This window comes from Bombina bombina, chromosome 1 (assembly GCF_027579735.1).
Source record: "Bombina bombina isolate aBomBom1 chromosome 1, aBomBom1.pri, whole genome shotgun sequence".
In the NCBI taxonomy this organism is placed as follows: domain Eukaryota; kingdom Metazoa; phylum Chordata; class Amphibia; order Anura; family Bombinatoridae; genus Bombina; species Bombina bombina.
Window position 1 is genome coordinate 339,758,821 of NC_069499.1, and position 13,028 is coordinate 339,771,848.

The window sequence follows — 13,028 nt, forward strand, 5'->3', positions numbered from 1 at the left end:
AATAATATTTATTTGTTTTATATGTACATATTTTACATTCCATTGTTTTTCACATAGGAGAAAATGTTCTTTACATTTCTAAATATATATTCCTATATACAGTATATCTGTGTATATATATATATTTTTTTTTTTTTATTTTTTTTTACAAAAAATAATATATATAAAGAATGTTTTCTTCTATGTGAAGAACATTGGAATGTATATATGAATAACAGGTTAGCGCTGTAGGTTGAATGTGGTGTCGGCAGTGTTTCTGCGTGAGTGAAAGCGCTAAATAGCGTGCCACTTGTAATCTGGCCCAATGTGTTTAGTATCATGAATTAGACTTCCCTTTAATTAGTTTGTGAGCTTAAAAACATAAAATGACTGCTTTGTAAAGTATACAAGAAAAAATATGGTAATCAAGAGTCAGAATGAAATACTCCCTGTAAAAAAAGTGACTTGTTTGTTTATTTTAATCAAGTCATAGTATTTTTTAGTCTTTGCCTATTTTTGTCCTTAAAACATATAGGCCTGAGTTTAGTTTAACCCTTTGAGTGCTAAGTCATTTCCCACCTGGGTGCTTAGCTGGATTTAAGCTTTTTTTCCCCACACTATTTTTAAATATATTTATTTTTTATATTTTTTCCAGATCCCCAAGACATACATCATTGGAAAGATTAGGTGATTATCTTTCCAATAGTGGGTCTTGTGGGTCTGTAGCTACTTAGATGCCTGAGATATAGGCTTCTAAGCAGCATGCCCCCTTTCCCTATATTGTGCATTGTACATTTTAAATAAAGTTGCGTGGTGACATCATCACGTCATTGCGCGTGACATCACCATGCGAAATGGGAAGCACCGGCGATGCCTGCCACTATACAGGCCCAATCACTGGGTGGGAGTCAATGGGAGCCCCCAGATTGCCCTCAAGGTGGGTGAGTGCTAGTGACTGCTCTGAGCCGTCATCAGCACCTGACTGGGAAAATTTGCGACTGCTCAGAGCCGTCGTTAGCACTCAAATGGTTAAGAGCGTTTGAACACAATGTCAAATCAAGAGGAGCTATGAAAGGGCATTGTTATTGTAATGCTCGTGGGATATTTCCCTATCTGACCAATCCTGGCCAGTACTCTTCTTATCCCAGCGTCAAGTGGCAAGATAAGGAAATATCCCAGACTAAAATAAGAAATAACAAATGAATATGCAATCAAATACTCACAGTAGAGATGAGAAAAACAGGGAAGTGGTTCCAGACAGCGCAAGGAAGGCACCAGGAAGCGAATCCAATCCGTAAGGGGACTAAAGGGTAATGCAGAGTAGTGAATAAAGCAAAGTCCGGCAACAGGTAGGCAATGCAAAGAATCAGCAGTTCAGGGGTTAAACAGGAGAGTGGTCAGAGAGTATCAGCAGTTCAGGGGTTAATCAGTAGAGAGGCCAAAGACAAGCAAAGTTCAGCAACAAAGGCAATCCAGCAGTTCAGGAGTTAATCAGTAGAGTGGTCAGAGACAGGCAGAGTTCAGCAACAATAAGGCAATCCATCAGTTCAGGGGTTAATCAGTAGAGTGGTCAGAAACAGGCAGAGTTCAGTGACAATAAGGCAATCCAGCAGTTCAGGGGTTAACCAGTAGAGTGGTCAGAGACAGGCAGAGTTCAGCAACAATTAGGCAATCCAGCAGTTCAGGGGTTAATCAGTAGAGGGGTCAGAGACAGGCAGAGATCAGCAACAATAAGGCAATCCAGCAGTTCAGGGGTTAATCAGTAGAGTGGTAAGAGACAGGCAGAGTTCAGCAACAATAAGGCAATCCAACAGTTAAGTAAATATAGCAATACAAAAGAAGCACCCAGGAGCAAAAGACAACCTATTCTTGGGCAAGGTAAAGGAAGTGAGAAAGTACTTACATAGGCACAGGTTCGCGCCAAGGATAGCAGACAGGTGAGCGGCATCATAGGCAAGACCCGGCGTGCGGAGATGACGTCATCGCTGCATGCCACAACAACCGCCGCAACCATGGCAACCATGGCTGGCAGAGTGCCGAGCCGCCGCTGAGACCGAGTGGCATGACAGTTACAACCTGTTAACTTTACTTCATATTACTGGTTTACAAAGAAATTGTCGTACTGATAAAGGCTAGGGTGTAGCAGGACAGTCAGTGGCGGCTTATCCACTGGGTCACTGAGCGTAGTGCTCCCACAAATGCCACCCAAATGACATATGTACGTTATCTAAAACCTTATTATATTTATTTCTTTATTATAAGAGATGGACAACTATAGCCACAGGAAAAACTTTAGGAAAGTATATCAATTTGCTTTACTAGATATTAGCCAGCTACAGCTAAGACAAGCTATCTCTGATCTTTAGATCCATGTACAGGAAACATTGCTCTCATCATCCTTGTGTTATGGTCCTATTGTAATCCTAGAAATACTTATTCAGGTTGCATAATATTAATTTTAAAAGGTCCTTAGTAAATGTTCATTTTAATTCAATTTTTTTACTACTAAACGTAATTAGCGCTAGAACACAATTACTAGGGGTATACAAATAAATCAAAGAATAAAATATAAGAATATTAAAAATATAAAAAAGGGTGGATCCTCACTCTAAAAGATCACAGTATTGCTCAATAAAATCGGATAAAAAAAGAATTGACAATGCAAAATATGCAACAACGTCCAAAGATGAAGCGCACTATAGCTTACAAAATTAATCCACGCGGAAGGGTAAAATCTTGAAGTTTATTGCATTATGTTAAAAACATAACGGCTATGCCGGCCCACATAAAATCAACAGGTTGTGTGGATAGTCAACTGCAGGCACATTTCGTGCGCATACGCACTGCATACCTGATGACCTGTCCACACCTTACTTTATTTCAAATATTTAAAGGTACAAAACCTATTTATTACAAAATTATATACAACCTTATGAAAGCTCATATGTCCATACATGTATAATAAGGATCACATAAATACATAATTTCATGAATTTACATAGCACAGAACAATCAATCAGAGAATTCCAAATTTAAAATTTAAATGAGATGTTTGTAACTTGTTATCTTAACACTCAAAATGATTTGATATCTATATTCACATCAAAACATGGATACAAAAAGATTGTTAAACATACTTGTTAAAGTTGATTGCTAACATAGAGAGCTTTATTTATAATATTTGCTACATTATTTAATTTAGGAAATTCTTTGAACAATTCATTCTATTTGAGATACAGATTAGGATAATAAAAATGCCTGATAGAAAGAACATGAATATATAGTTATATTTCCATTGAGAACACTGTTTTGATTTCAATTAAAATTTGCAAAATATCTCTTCATATTTATATACAATGGACATTATAATTTAATCTTATAAATTCATCAATTTGTATGTTTGAAGATTATTTTGTGGGACCACAATATACGCACATTCAGTATATTGTCCAGAGATACATTTTAGATATTGCCCCCAATTTATGTATAGAGATCCAAATCCCTTCTCATGTTGAGTCCTTGAGGACTGCTAGTTTTCAGGGGGAGGAAGAAAACAAAATACTTCTTTTTTGTTTAGTTTGATTTCCCTATTACCTCCTCTTTTCCAAGCTGGAACATGATCTATACCGTGCATTGTAAGCATGGTAGTGTCAGAGTTAAATAGTAATTTGAAATATCTAGCTACTGGAGTACCTGAATCCATGGGGGGTAGTTATCAACGTGTCTACTTTTCCTGCCTTCGCCGGCCCAATACGCCCGCCTAAGCTCGTCTCACATCGCTGCCTTGGACCTGCAAAAATTCGCCTGTTATCAAAAAAGCTGTCAAAAAGTCGCGCACCAAGTACGGGGCAATGAGCAGCGAACTGTAATAGTTATCACTCATCCGATCTCGCTGCTCTTCGGCTTTTTGACAGCTTTCTTGCTAGCCTGTCACTAAGCACCCACACTAAACTACACTGTTCTACCCCCTATACCGGCGCCCCCAGAGCCCCCCCCCAACTCAATAAAGTTACTAACCCCTAAACCGCCGCTCCTAGACCCCGCCGCAACTCTTATAAATGTATTAACCACTAAACCGCCGCTCACGGACACCGCCGCAACCTACATTATACCTAGTAACCCCTATCCTGCCCCCCCCCATACCGTTGCCCTCTATAATAAAGTTATTAACCCCTATCCTGCTTATCCCGCACCTTGCCGCAACTAAATAAATAGTTTAACCCCTAAACCGCCGCTCCAGGACCCCGCCGCAACCTATATTAAACTTATTAACCCCTATCCTGCCCCCCCCCTACAATGCCACCACTGTAATAAAATTATTATCCCTAAACCTAAGTCTAACACTAACCCTAACACCCCCTAACTTAAATATTAATTAAATAAATCTAAATAATATTTCTATTATGAACTAAATTAATCCTATTTAAAACTAAATACTTACCTTTAAAATAAACCCTAATATAGCTACAATATAAATAATAATTATATTGTAGCTATGTTAGGATTTATTTTTATTTTACAGGCAAATTTCAATTTATTTTAACTAGGTACAATAGCTATTAAATAGTTATTAACTATTTAATAGCTTACCTAGCTAAAATAAAGAGAAATTTACCTGTAAAATAAAAACTAACCTAACACCTAAACACTTAACACTACACTATACTTTAATAAATTATTCCTATTTAAAACTAAATACTTACCTGTAAAATAAACCATAAGATAGCTACAATGTAATTAATAATTACATAGTAGCTATCTTAGGATTTATATTTATTTTACAGGTAACTTTGTATTTATTTTAGCTAGTTAGAATAGTTATTCAATAGTTATTAACTATTTAATAACTACCTAGCTAAAAGAAATACAAAATTACCTGTAAAATAAATCCTAACCTAAGTTACAATTAAACCTAACACTACACTATCATTAAATGAATTAAATAAATTAACTACAAATAACTACAATTAAATACAATTACATAAACTAACTAAAGTACAAAAAATAAAAAAGCTAAGTTACAAAAAATAAAAAAAATAAGTTACAAACATTTAAAAATATTACAACAATTTTAAGCTACTTACACCTAATCTAAGCCCCCTAATAAAATAACAAAGCCCCCCAAAATAAAAAAATGCCCTACCCTATTCTAAATTAAAAAGTTCAAAGCTCTTTTACCTTACCAGCCCTTAAAAGGGCCTTTTGCGGGGCATGCTCCAAAGAAAACTGCTTTTTTGCCTGTAAAAGAAAAATACAACCCCCCCACCAACATTAAAACCCCCCACCCACATACCCCTAATCTAACCCAAACCCCCCTTAAATAAACCTAACACTACCCCCCTGAAGATCATCCTACCTTGAGTCGTCTTCACTCAGCCGAGCAGCGATGGAACCGAAGAGGAGATCCGGAGCGGCAGAAGTGATCCTCCAAGGGGCGCTGAAGAAGTCTTCCATCCGATGAAGTGATCCTCCAAGTGGCGCTGAAAAAGTCTTCGATCCGGGCAATGTCATCTTCCAAGCGGGGTCTTCAATCTTCTTCTTCAGGATCCATCTTCATTCCGCCGACGCGGAACATCCTTCTTTCCCGACGGACTACCGACGAAGGAAGGCTCCTTTAAGGGACATCATCCAAGATGGCGTCCCTTCAATTCAGATTGAAGTTCAATACGATTGGCTGATCCAATCAGCCAATCAGATTGAGCTCGCATTCTATTGGCTGTTCCGATCAGCCAATAGAATGCGAGCTCAATCTGATTGGCTGATTCAATCAGCCAATCAGATTTTTCCTACCTTAATTCCGATTGGCTGATAGAATCCTATCAGCCAATCGGAATTGAAGGGACGCCATCTTGGATGACGTCCCTTAAAGGAGCCTTCATTCGTCGGTAGTCCGTCGGGAAAGAAGGATGTTCCGCGTCGGCGGAATGAAGATGGATCCTGAAGAAGAAGATTGAAGACCCCGCTTGGAAGATGACATCGCCCGGATCGAAGACTTCTTCAGCGCCGCTTGGAGGATCACCTCATCGGATGGAAGCCTTCTTCAGCGCCGCTTGGAGGATCACTTCATCGGATGGAAGACTTCTCCAGCGCCGCTTGGAGGATCACTTCATCGGATGGAAGACTTCTTTAGCGCCCCTTGGAGGATCACTTCTGCCGCTCCGGATCTCCTCTTCGGTTCCATCGCTGCTCGGCTGAGTGAAGACGACTCAAGGTAGGATGATCTTCAGGGGGGTAGTGTTAGGTTTATTTAAGGGGGGTTGGGTTAGATTAGGGGTATGTGGGTGGTGGGTTTTAATGTTGGGGGGGTTGTATTTTTCTTTTACAGGCAAAAGAGCAGTTTTCTTTGGGGCATGCCCCGCAAAAGGCCCTTTTAAGTGCTGGTAAGGTAAAAGAGCTTTGAACTTTTTAAATTTAGAATAGGGTAGGGCATTATTTTATTTTGGGGGGCTTTGTTATTTTATTAGGGGGCTTAGAATAGGTGTAAGTAGCTTAAAATTGTTGTAATATTTTTTAAATGTTTGTAACTTATTTTTTTTATTTTTTGTAACTTAGCTTTTTTTATTTTTTGTACTTTAGTTAGTTTATGTAATTGTATTTAATTGTAGTTATTTGTAGTTAATTTATTTAATTAGTTTAATGATAGTGTAGTGTTAGGTTTAATTGTAACTTAGGTTAGGATTTATTTTACAGGTAATTTTGTATTTCTTTTAGCTAGGTAGTTATTAAATAGTTAATAACTATTTAATAACTATTCTAACTAGCTAAAATAAATACAAAGTTACCTGTAAAATAAATATAAATCCTAAGATAGCTACAATGTAATTATTAATTACATTATAGCTATCTTAGGGTTTATTTTACATGTAAGTATTTAGTTTTAAATAGGAATAATTTATTAAAGTATAGTGTAGTGTTAGGTGTAATTGTAACTTAGGTTAGTTTTTATTTTACAGGTAAATTTCTCTTTATTTTAGCTAGGTAAGCTATTAAATAGTTAATAACTATTTAATAGCTATTGTACCTAGCTAAAATAAATTGAAATTTGCCTGTAAAATAAAAATAAATCCTAACATAGCTACAATATAATTATTATTTATATTGTAGCTATATTAGGGTTTATTTTAAAGGTAAGTATTTAGTTTTAAATAGGATTAATTTAGTTCATAATATAAATATTATTTAGATTTATTTAATTAATATTTAAGTTAGGGGGTGTTAGGGTTAGTGTTAGACTTAGGTTTAGGGGTTAATAATTTTATTACAGTGGTGACGGTGTAGTGGGGGGCAGGATAGGGGTTAATAAATTTATTATAGGTGGCGACGGTGTAGGGGGGGCAGGATAGGGGTTAATAAATTTAATATAGGTTGCGGCGGGGTCCGGGAGCGGCGGTTTAGGGGTTAATACATATATTATAGTTGCGGCGGGGTCAGGGAGCGGCGGTTTAGGGGTTAACATGTTTATTATAGCTTGCGGTGGGCTCCGGGAGCGGCGGTTTAGGGGGTAATAAGTTTATTTAGTTGCGGGGGGACAGATTAGGGGTGTTTAGACTCGGGGTACATGTTAGGGTGTTAGGTGCAGACAGCTCCCATAGGAATCAATGGGATGTCTGGCAGCAGCGAACATGAACTTTCGCTATGGTCAGACTCCCATTGATTCCTATGGGATCCGCCGCCTCCAGGGTGGCGGTTTGAAAACCAGGTACGCTGGGCCGTAAAAGTGCCGAGCGTACCTGATAGTTTTTTGATAACTAGCAAAAGTAGTCAGATTGTGCGGCACTTGTGTGCAGAACATCTGGAGTGACGTAAGAATCGATCTGTGTCGGACTGAGTCCGGCGGATCGAAGTTTACGTCACAAAATTTTACTTTTGCCGGTATCTAGGGCTTGATAACTAAGGCGAATCAGCCTCGCCACAAATACGCTGCGGAATTCCAGCGTATTTGAGGTTGACGGCTTGATAACTACCCCCCTATATCTTCTATTGATCTTAGATGTTCTAAAAATCTGTCTTTTATAGTCCGTTTCGTTTTACCTGCGTACTGTTTTTTGCACATTAAACATGTTAGCAAATAAATCACGTGAGTGGTTAAACAATTAATGTAATAGTTAATATCATGTTCACATTCTGTTATGTATTTCCTTCAGTTACATAATTGCAAGTCTTGCAGATATTTCTTCTGCATTTATAAAACCCCTTTCTTTCCCTTAACCAGCTTTTGTTGGTTTTTGAGGGTAAGTCAGAGGTAGTTAACCAACGTTTTACCTTTTCTGGGAATAAAATCACACCCATCTTGTATGATTTCTTGGATTATTGGGTCTGAATATAATATAGGAATTGGTTTCCTTAATGGGATAGTAAACCCCAAAATTTTCTTTTATGATTCAGATAGAACATACAATTTTAAACAATTATCAAATTGTCTTCATTCTCTTGTTATCCATTGCTGAAGGGACAGCATTGCACTACTGACAGGAAGCTGAAAATATCTATTTAGCCAATCACAAGAGACAAATGTGTGCAGGCACCAATTAGCAGCAGCTCCCACTTGTGTATGATATGTGCGTATTCATTTTTTAACAAAGGATACTAAGAGAACAAAACACATTTGAAAATAGAAGTGAATTTAAAAGTGTCTTAAAAGGACATGTTCTATCTGAATCATGCAAGTTTAATTTTTATTTTCCTATCCCTTTAATAATGTTGCAAATTTTATTATATTCTGTACTGTATGTAGTAATAAACTTAGGTTTTTGGTTTTTGTTGACTTTAGTGATATGTTCTTCTCTCGTTATACCCTCTATACTTTATTTTGCTCTATTTAAGATAGTGTCTTCATATCCCCTATATTTTAGTCTTGTACTGATTGTTTCTGCTTGTTTTAAGTAATCATCTTCTCTGGTACAGGTTCTTTTGGCTCTTATATATTCACCTTTAGGTATTCCTTTCACTACGTCTCGGATAACATGAATCAAACTACAAAATGGTGTTACCAGCAGTGGGCTTCCTATATAAGGTGGTATTATTTTTATATTGCTGAGTAGGATTAACCTTTAGTTTACTGTACACTTCTCTGTCATTCAGCTGTCTTTTGGCTTCTGCAATATAATCTGCTTTGTTTAAAATTACCACATTGCTCCCCTTGTCAGAAGATCTTATCATAATATCTTCATTATTTCATAATGTTTTTAATGCCCGCCTATCTTGAGATGTTAAATTTGTGTGTTTTTTCACTTTTTTAATTCTGTTTCATTTAGGGTTTTTAGCCTGTCCTCTATTGTTTTCTGAAAGATATCAAGTAACTTAGGTCTAGTATGCACAGGGTAAAGGTTACTTTTCCTTTTTTAAGTTTTCACATTTGACATCCCTTTCCTTCGTTAGGTCAGAAAATTAATTTACACTTTCACTTGCTAGTTGTTGTAAATCATTAACAGTACACCACTCAGAAAAAGATAATAATTCATTTCCCTGAATATGTTGATCTTTCTGGACTGTTTCCTTGCTGACATCAGTTTGTGCCATTTCCTCACCTGTCCCAAACAAATGTTTACGCAGAGTGATTTTGCGTACAAATTTGTTCACATCCAAAACCATTCCAAATAGGTTAAAGTGAGCAGATTGCACAATTAGACAATAATTTAATTTGTGTGTCGGTCAGAGCAACAGAGGACAAATTTATCACATTTTGATTTACACATATTTCTGATTCCTTTGGCCCTGTGATCTGGTGACTTATGTTTTCTGTGGGTTCATTCTTTGTTGATGTGTTGCATATTTCTGTTTGTTGTTTGTGTTTCTTTCCCTTGCCCCTCCCACCTCTGTGTGTTTTTTTTCTTGTGGGAAATGTTTGGGGATCCCCATTTTTTGACTCCTGATTAGATGTTTCGAATGACCCTGTGTCCTGAGGGGATTGTAATAATGTTGGTACAGTATCCTCAAATATATTATCAGTATGAGAAGAGTCAATCTCATAATCAGTGTCTGAAAAAGTCACAGTCTTTTAATTTTTGATAGGTCTCTGATTTCTTTTGAAGTATCTAGGTTTCATCTTAGACTGATCATTATGGGTCCATTTGTAAACCTGTTTGGAATCATAGTCCCTTTTGTCCCTAGTCATCTTTCTAGATTTGAATTGCCACATTTCTTGTTTAAAGTTATTTATATTGATTTCAAATTGCTTATCATAGGTCTTTAAATTCTTTGTCTTTTTGATATATTTTCATCTTATCTTGTATCTCTTTCACCTCTTGTAGCAATTCTGTCCTTTGTTTTCTCTTATATTCCACCAGTAAGTCTATTAAGGCAAAGGAACAAACATCCAGTATATTGTTCCATTTTGTTATAAATCCGGCATCATTAACAGTGAAAGAGGGAAATTCACTTATACGTAATCCCCTAGGAATGCGTTTATATATCTGTAGATTAGAAAAGATTTGATGTCCTTTTTTCTCAACATATCAATTTAGAAAAACCAACAAGCTATTTCTTCATATGTGTCAGATATTTCTTCATTAAAGTTCTTAGAACTGCACTGGCTTCAACATTTTCCACTACGCCCTCCATTGTGCCATGGCGGTAGCCGTGAGAGCTCAGATTCTCCAGTCGTGATAGGTGATTTTAGTGAGCGCTTTCATACACAGCAACCCTTCCTGTACTTTGATATTGCAAAATATATTGGAAAACATATGATAATATTCACAATACATATAAAATAAACTGAAAAAGTCACCAGTTTTAGGATCCAATCAAATTGTCACAAAAGTCAAGTCCAGTGCCGCCTTTTTCGCCAAATGTGTTCTTCAAGCCAAATGGGGTAGGGTAAAAACTGCGTTCTTAAAGAAAGAAACAAGCGCAACCGGACTCAAGCATAATTTTTAACATGACTTAAACAAGCACTTCAATATTGCACTTACAGAATAAAAACTTTCATCACTCCTTCGTGTGCTGTCCTGTACTGTCCCGTTAAGCTCTAGTATCCTGCCCTCCTTTGAGCATTCAGCGTTTCCTTTTGTACTTTTGTTTTACTCACAGGTGTACGATTGAGAACTTTGTTCAAGCCTGCCGCTACGTAGTCAAGTGGACGCCAGCTGACTACGTAGCGGCAGGTTTGAACAGAGTTCCAACTCAATCATACACCTGTGAGTACTACAAGGGAACGCTGAACGCTCAAAGAAAGGCAGGATACTAGAGCTTAACCGGACAGTACAGGACAGCACATGAGGACAGATTGTTTTAAGGATTGATGAAAGTTTTTATTCTGTAAATGCAATATTAAAGCACTTGTTTAAGTCATTTTAAAAATTACGCTTGAGTCCGGATGCGCTTGTTTCTATCTTTCAGAACGCAGTTAATTGCATTTTTTACATTATTTAAAATGTATATTTCTTGAGAAATTAGTAGTTTTAAAAACTCATTTTTTATGTTTTCAACCCATGTCACAATAATTAACACAGACGTAACTCATTTTTTAAAGTATTTAACAGTGAGTATGAAAATTCATTCACTTGTGAGTTTCATAAGACATGTAAGTAAGAATCCAAAGCCTTTCCTCCCTTTCACTAACTACTAATAATTGCATTGTGTATCTCTCTAAAATATCAAGCACACTTGTTAACCGCTAATCTGTCTTATTTATAATATTTGGACTCAGTTATTAGTATACAGTCCAGAATAGTTGCTTAAAATCATGTTCAGTGGTCAGATAATACATGTATGCAACAGAGTTCAAGGTTTATATTAGCCACAAGCTGCATGACAAAGTGAAAGATGTAAAGGGAACTGAAACTCACTTTTCATTTCTCTAAAATGTAGAGCTAAAGTCACAAGGTTTTTTCCCTACCCGTAAGGGAAATAGCACACAAAACATGTGAATGCATAGAGTACATGTTTTTACTATTGTTAAGATAATAGTTTAACACAGGGTTCTTTAAACCACGGGCTGTGACCACTGTTCCCTCTAAGGTCAGTTTTGTATGTGGCCCACCAGTGAAGCAGTTAATAATAGAACTACACCTTGCAGACTGCATTGTGTAGTGTTTGCTAATTGCTCAACTGTTTCACTGCTGGGCCACACACAAAACTGGCCTTGGAGGGAACACTGGTCGTCACCTCTCACCAAAATAGCGCACAAGGAAGAACCAGCTGTGTATATGTTTCATGCCCCTTTAGTTTGTCAAAGATAGTGGGAGGTATGGACAGTGCCGAATTTAAATAAGGCTAAAACACGCCTTCTATTTGTATGTAACCAATGCATCAACACAACGGAATCTATTCGTCCATACATAACTTCCCAAAGGACAAAGGAGTATCTATAGTTGTACAGAATGCAGTAGACTATCATAAAGAGGTTATGATACAACTTTCAGATGAATGCACTTATTTAAAATTCACTAGAAACCCATCTTAAAAGTTCCAATTAGAATTAAGAAAAGTTATTGGATTAGGGATTACATTTGGGTATTTCGGATAAGCCATTATGTGAATATCTATATGATCCTTTCCCTAGAATTTGGAATTTTAGATTGGTACCAAAAATACACAAAATCCATCCTCTCCCCCTGTGAAATCAGTTGTGTCTGGGGTTGGTGCTTTAGGAGAACATCTTGGTGAATGGATAAATAATATACTTTAAACATCTGTTAAAAATCTACCGGGTTTTGTCAAAGATATGACTCACTTCTTGCAGATATTGGATTCCTTTAAATGGGAACAGAAATATAAATGGTTGACAGTTGACGTATGTTCGACCATCCCCCATAACTTAGGTATTGAAGTGGTAAAATACCATATTTTGCTAAAAAGTACTTTCTCTCAGGAACTAATTGAATTGATTTTAGAAGTATTAAAAATGTTATTAACACACAATTATTTCCTGTTTGCTAATTACTACCTACAGGTTTGCAGAATGGGCATGTGGGCTAAATTTGTCCGGGCATACACAAACCTGTTTTTAGGGTTTTTTCAATTGCTTGATAGCACAAATTGCTAATCAGCCAATCACATGGCAGCAAATCAATGCATTTAGGCATCTAGACGTGGTGAAGACGACTTGC

The 13,028-nt window shown here is 36.9% G+C and overlaps 1 protein-coding gene across 1 annotated transcript in view; it reads left to right on the forward strand.

The window, feature by feature from the left end:
* The window catches only part of SLC11A1 (solute carrier family 11 member 1), a 134,985-nt gene that overhangs the window by 59,911 nt on the left and 62,046 nt on the right, over nt 1-13,028 (forward strand). The gene's annotated exons all lie outside the window — the stretch shown is intronic.